A 6,706-nucleotide genomic window follows, 5' to 3' on the forward strand; every position below is an offset into this window, starting at 1 on the left:
TGTCTATCGAATCAATGTGGTCAGCCACAACATGGGAGGACAGGAGTTCACATCTATAAATCCCCATCCTCAATGATGGCGGAGTCCAGCACGTGAGTGCAAAAGACAAGGCTGAAGTATTTGCAACCATCTTCAGCCAGAAGTGCCGAGTAGATGATACATCTCGGCCTCCTCCCGAGATCCTCACCATCACAGAAGCCAGTCTTCAGCCAATTCGATTCACTCCTTGTGATCTCAAGAAACGGCTGAGTGCACTGGATACAGCAAAGGCTATGGGCCCCGACAACATCCCGGCTGTAGTGCTGAAGATTTGTGCTCCAGAACTAGCCGCGCCTCGAGCCAAACTGTTCCAGTACAGCTACAACACTGGCATCTACCCGACAATGTGGAAAATTACCCAGGTATGTCCTGTCCACAAAAAGCAGGACAAATCCAATCCGGCCAATTACCGCCCCATCAGTCTACTCTCAATCATCAGCAAAGTGATGGAAGGTGTCGTCGACAGTGCTATCAAGTGGCACTTACTCACCAATAACCTGCTCACCGATGCTCAGTTCGGGTTCCGCCAGGACCACTCGGCTCCAGACCTCATTACAGCCTTGGTACAAACATGAACAAAAGAGCTGAATTCCAGAGGTGAGGTGAGAGTGACTGCCCTTGACATCAAGGCAGCATTTGATCGAATGTGGCACCAAGGAGCTCTAGTAAAATTGAAGTCAATGGGAATCAAGGGGAAAACTCTCCAGTAGTTGGAGTCATACCTAGCACAAAGGAAGATGGTAGTGGTTGTTGGAGGCCAATCATCTCAGCCCCAGGACATTGCTGCAGGAGTTCCTCAGGGCAGTGTCCTAGGCCCAACCATCTTCAGCTGCTTCATCAATGACCTTCCCTCCATCATAAGGTCAGAAATAGGGATGTTAGCTGATGATTGCACAGTGTTCAGTTCCATTCACAACCCCTCAGATAATGAAGCAGTCCGAGCCTGCATGCAGAAAGACCTGGACAACATTCAGGCTTGGGTTGATAAGTGGCAAGTAACATTTGCGCCAGACAAGTGCCAGGCAATGACCATCTCCAACAAGAGAGAGTCTAATCACCTCCCCTTGACATTCAATGGCATTGCCATCGCCGAATCCCCCACCATCAACATCCTGGGTGTCACCATTGACTAGAAACTTAACTGGACCAGCCACATAAATACTGAGGCTACAAGAGCAGGTCAGAGGCTGGGTATTCTGCGGAGAGTGACTCACCTCCTGACTCCCCAAAGCCTATCCACCATCTACAAGGCACAAGTCAGGAGTGTGATGGAATACTCTCCACTTGCCTGGATGAGTGCAGCTCCAACAACACTCAAGAAGCTCGACACTATCCAGGACGAAGCAGCCCACTTGATTGGCACCCCATCCACCACCCTAAACATTCACTCCCTCCACCACCGGCGCTCAGTGGCTGCAGTGTGTACCATCCACAGGATGCATTGCAGCAACTCGCCAAGGCTTCTTCGACAGCACCTCCCAAACCCACGACCTCTACCACCTAAAAGGACAAGGGCAGCAAGCACATGGGAACAACACCACCTGCATGTTCCCCTCCAAATCACACACCATCCTGACTTGGAAATATATCGCCGTTCCTTCATCATCGCTGGGTCAAAATCCTGGAACTCCCTTCCTAACAGCACTGTGGGAGAACCGTCACCACACGGACTGCAGCGGTACAAGAAGGCGGCTCACCACCACCTTCTCAAGGGCAATTAGGGATGGGCAATAAATGCTGGCCCTGCCAGCGACGCCCACATCCCATGAACGAATAAAAAAAAAATCCCTACATAACACATTCTTGAGTTCAACCAAGTCCCGAAGGGGGGAAGGACATCCCCCCACAAAAAGAGAAGGGATCAGAGGTCAAGTCGTCCTGCATCTTGAACCAATTGGTTTCAGAGCAGCAGAAGCAATGAGCCAACTGAATTGTCTGTCCTCCTATTCAAGGAAAGGTATGTGATAACGAGAGGCCTCTACAGAAAAGGAGAAAGGTCCTGCAAAGTAAATAATAAAACTTTTCCGATTCCAATTTAAACGTTGTTAGAAGGGAAGCTCCATGGTTCAAACTGTGTCTAATTGACACACAGAGCACTTCTCCAATGACCTGTTCTCTGTATCGATTCAATTTTATCATTTCATCAGCTCAGTGAAAGCAAGTTTCAAAGTGAGTGTTTTCTGCTGACTGAGAACAGCCATCTCCTGCTCTGGAGAGATCATTATCTGCCTTTTGTCATCACATGGCGAAGACACACTCACTCCCTGGCTATTCCCAGATAAATACACAGGAACCCATAAGAGGGAATTTTTTAAAAATCAGATTTTTGTGAGAATCGATTTTTACTCGTGATTGAAGAAGTCTTTTCTGTGTGGTGATGACTATTCGACATTGTGGATTCCTAGATTTCCATATAAATATATATAACTCAGCTGACACTTCAGTGTAATACTGAATGCTGCATTGTCAGAAGGGCTGTCTTTTGGATGAAACATGAAACCGAGACTCCATCTGCCTGATCAGAAGGATGTAAAATATCTTGTGGCACTATACAAACATGAACATATCATTCGTCCCTCAACCAACACCACCAAAACACATAAACTGGTCATTATCTCATTGAGGCCATGTAGTGTGAAAGTTGGCTTTCACATTTGCCTACGTAACAACAGTAACTGGACTTCTAATGCAACTCATCCATTGTGAAGCACTTTGAGAAGTCCTGGGGATGTGAAAGGCACCATATAAATGCAATTTCTTTCTAATTTCACCAATAGTGTGATTACAATGCTGTCCCTCTCTATGGCAATCATCGGCAGCTCTCAGCAACTGCTAAATATTTTATTCCTCTCCTTTCTTTAAGGCAGTAAGAACTGGAATCTTGAACAATTAAATGCTAGGTAATTTTGCAACACACCCTCCCAACATGGAACCCCGCTAGAGTTGACCATAGCAGAGCGATACGGGGCTACAACAATGCTTGTGAGCCTCTGTGCCGGGAGTGGATTCTTGCAAAATGACCCCTAAAATTCCATCCTCTGCTCCCTCTCCCCTTTCTTCAGACCCAAGATTTACTTTCAGTTGCATTCCTTCTAGAAATCCATTTGCCGGGTTTTCAACAACCCTTCCCTTTTTTGAGATGGAATGATTTGTGCTCAGCAATGGCCTAAGCACCTTCCCCCTCTATCCTCACCTCAACAGCTTCAAAGCTCGGCATGACGTTGAGCTCTTTGTTCACTACTTTTGTGTAGGTACTTTTTTCTTTAGCCAGGAGGCACCCCTTCATAATAGATCAGTCCTTCTTTGTGTGAAGCATTCGTTTTGAAGTCTAATTTTACCTTGTAGAGGAAATAGTATAAATAGATTTGTGTTAGGAATGAGATAGTTGAAGAGTGCTCTGTAAAATTTCCAGTCAGCAGTTTATCTCTAATTGTATGTTGCAGGACTCCAAATAGGAGACAACTGCAGCATAAAGGAAGTGCTCAGCATCTATAAAAAGAAAAGACGGAACAACTGAGTTCAGACAAAGCATCCACTCCTATCCCTTCCCATTACAGGTGCTGATGAACCTGCTGTGTATCTCCTACATGATCTGTTTTTATTTCAGATCTCCAGCATTTGTAAGGCTTTTTTTTCCATTTACTTGCATCATAAAGATATAATTCACTTTTTTTGCATTTATATTGCAGAATCCTACAGCACAGAAGGAGGCCATTCAGCGCATCATGCCTCTGCTGGCTCTTTGAAAGAGCTATCCAATTAGACCCACTCCCCTGCTCTTTCCCCATAGCCCTGCAAATTTTTCCTTTTCAAATACATATCCAATTGCCCTTTGAAAGTTACTATTGAATCTGCTTCCACCATCCTTTCAGGCTGTGTAAAAAAATGTCTCCTCATCTCCCACATTATATATGTGCAAATGTTAATAAGCAGGAGCCAACTTCTTTTATTGCTTATATGTCAACCTTAGCTCAGTGGTAGCACACTCGTCTCTGAGCCAGAAGGCTGTGTGGGTTCATGTAATTCCCCTCCCTTATATGGGGGAGGGGGAATGAAATCATTCCTTTCAGTTGTTTTATTGCAGAACTCATCATGAATATAAAATGGGAAATCATGTCAAAATAGTTTGACAGGAGGAATTTCCCCCTACTTCCACTGTTCTCTTGTAAGTAGTCAATTACAAAGGGATCTCCCTACAGCGAATGAGCTCCAGATTTGTGGGGGGAAAAGTGATATTAATACATCTTCCACCTTACACATTGTAACAACTCTCCTGTGAATTCTCACCAGTGCCCTCCTGTTTTGTAACTTAAAAGAAACATTTTAAAAAGTCACTGATTCAACGGGGATAGCGTTCTGAGCACTCAGTGGTGAACGTAACCTCGCCTGCTGCCAGTGCATACTCGAAAAATTATCCCCAATGAATAAATTTAGAGATTTAATCAATTTACAGTAAAATCTGGTAACTAATGTACACCCTCATGGCCTAATTTATTTAATGTTTGACAAATGTTTCACTTTGGATCTGAAATGCAAAAGCAACCCTCAAAGGATTATGTTAAAAGATAATGCTTTGATAATATTTAAGTAACACCCTGGCTTTTATTAATATTCATTACATTAACCACACCAGTGACATACATTAGAAGCATCAATGGACAAGGCTTATGTATGGCATCATCTGCTTTGGTGAGAACATTCTTTTGAACAAGTATTTACAATAGGAATGATTCTTTCAGCGTTACATTGGGCCATAATTTGCTGTTGAAGGGCATCTGACGGCCTCTGCCGTTAGTTAGACTTGCCCTTGCATGTTTAGGTTTTTTAATTTTTTGCATGGTAAGTCGCTGAAAGTGTGAAGTGATAACAGCCCAGTGAGGGAATCAGGGCAAACAACTGGGTATCTCCTTAACCAATCAGATTAAAGGATTATGAAATTAACTGTGCAAGGACTGAGAAGGAAGTGAAAGTTAGTGTGGGTAAATTCAATCTCAGATCAGGTACAGAAAGAGAAATAAAGAGAGGGAAAGAAAGATCCCTCAAACAGCAATGAGATAATGACCAGATAATCTGTTGTGGTGATGTTGTTTGAGGGATAAATATCAGCCAAGACACTGGGGAGAACTCCCCTGCTCTTCTTCCAAATAGTGCCATTGGATCTTTTACATCCACCTGAGAGGACAGACGTGACCTTGGTTTAACGTCTCAGCCGAAAGACTGCGCCTCTGGCAATGCAGCACTCCCTGTGTACTTGAAGTGTCAGCCTAGATTATGTGCTCATCTCTCTGAAGTCACGACCTTCTGACTCAGAGACAGGTGTGCTACCACTGAACCAAGGCTGACACCTATCACAGGGCCCTAACACTTTCTCTTCTCGGCCATGAAGGTATTCTCCCAGTGTCCTGGCCAATATTTATCACCCCCCCCCTGCCCCCACCACCAAAAAACAGATGATCTGGTCATTTTTCTCATTGCTGTTTGTGGGACCTTGCTGTTCACAAATTGAGTACCATATTTCCCTACATTACAACAGTGAAAAGCATCCTATAAATGCAACTTCTTTCTTTCTGCTGCTCCTATCCTGCATTTGCATATAATACTTCTCTCCATTCACCTTATTAATTCCCTTTATTACACTGAAAACTTGGGTCATGCTCGCCTTGAATCATCTTCTATTCTAAAAAGAATACCTATCTCTTAACTTAAAAAATCTAAAATCTAGTTGACTTTCTGTGTATCCTTTCCAGTGGCTCTATATCTATTCATCCATATGGTGATCACAAATGGTCACAACACTCCACATAATTCTTATCAAGCCTTCATAAATATTTCCTTCAATTTGGGTCTATTTGCATAGTCCAACATTCCATTTGCCTTTGAATGACTGTCCGACAGTGTGACAACACTTACCTTGACTTATCGCCATGCCTTTCATTTTGTAATAATATTTGATATTTTCAGAAACAATATACAATTCTCACCATTGAATTTAATTTATGATTCATCTGTCCCGTTAGGTCTCTTTTGGTCTCTGAATTATATCTACTTTCATCACATGCCCTGCTTTTACACACAACTTGGTGTCTGAAGACTTAGCCACTGGCAGAAGGGTCAGTAACCAGAGGACACTGATTTAAGGTAATTGGCAAAAGGGCCAGAGGTGAGATGAGGAGATTTTTTTTATGCTGCAGGTTACGATCTGAAAACCACTGCCTGAAAGGGTGGTGGAAGCAGATTCAACAGTAAATTTCAAAAGGGAATTGGATAAATACTTGAAGGGAAGAAAACTGCAGGGCTATGGGGAAAGAAGACGGGATTGTGACTAATTAGATAGCTCTTTCCGAGCCGGCAGAGGCTCGATGGGCTGAATGGCCTCCTTCTGTGCTATAGGATTCTACAATTCTGTTTTCTACTTCATACGTTCATCCAGATCATTTCTAACAAGTGTTAAAGAAAATTGCCACGGATTGGTCTTCTGGTGCTCTGAAATTTCCCTTTTTTTAAAATAAATTTTCACCTGACTCAAAGTGGCCGATTTTTAATCCGAGGCGCGCAGTGGGCAGTTGGTAGGAAGAGTGCGTCCGTCACCCGCCCGTTATTACCGCTGTGAGGCCCAAGCCGTTTTGAGGACTGATTCAGCCGCAGCCAGTGAGCCACGGGAGGCCAA

The sequence above is a fragment of the Heptranchias perlo genome, chromosome 26 (assembly GCF_035084215.1).
Source record: "Heptranchias perlo isolate sHepPer1 chromosome 26, sHepPer1.hap1, whole genome shotgun sequence".
Lineage (NCBI taxonomy): Eukaryota > Metazoa > Chordata > Chondrichthyes > Hexanchiformes > Hexanchidae > Heptranchias > Heptranchias perlo.